General features: G+C 68.4%; 1 protein-coding gene across 1 annotated transcript in view; it reads left to right on the top strand.

Annotated features, from left to right (window-relative positions):
- HOXA10 (homeobox A10) overlaps nucleotides 1–206 on the top strand; it is a 9,929-nt gene that overhangs the window by 7,379 nt on the left and 2,344 nt on the right. The window lies entirely within an intron of this gene.

Raw genomic sequence — 206 nt, 5'->3', positions numbered from 1 at the left:
CCACACCGCGACGTTCTCTGCTCTCGCCTCCCCTCACTCCGACTGGAGCCGAGGACACCGGCGAGCAACTCCTCTCTTGTGCATGCCCTTCTCCGTGCCCCAGAGCACCCAAAACCGAGTCTGGGCCCAGCCTGCGAGGCGCGGCCCACGCGGGGGGGAGGGGGAGGGAGGGAAAGTGGCTCGCCCGCAGATAGCGCGGATGTTTG

Source organism: Bison bison, unplaced genomic scaffold, assembly GCF_000754665.1.
Source record: "Bison bison bison isolate TAMUID 2011002044 unplaced genomic scaffold, Bison_UMD1.0 scf7180017864364, whole genome shotgun sequence".
Lineage (NCBI taxonomy): Eukaryota > Metazoa > Chordata > Mammalia > Artiodactyla > Bovidae > Bison > Bison bison.
Note: the sequence above shows the minus strand (reverse complement) of the source record. Positions and strands in the feature narration are given on the sequence as shown.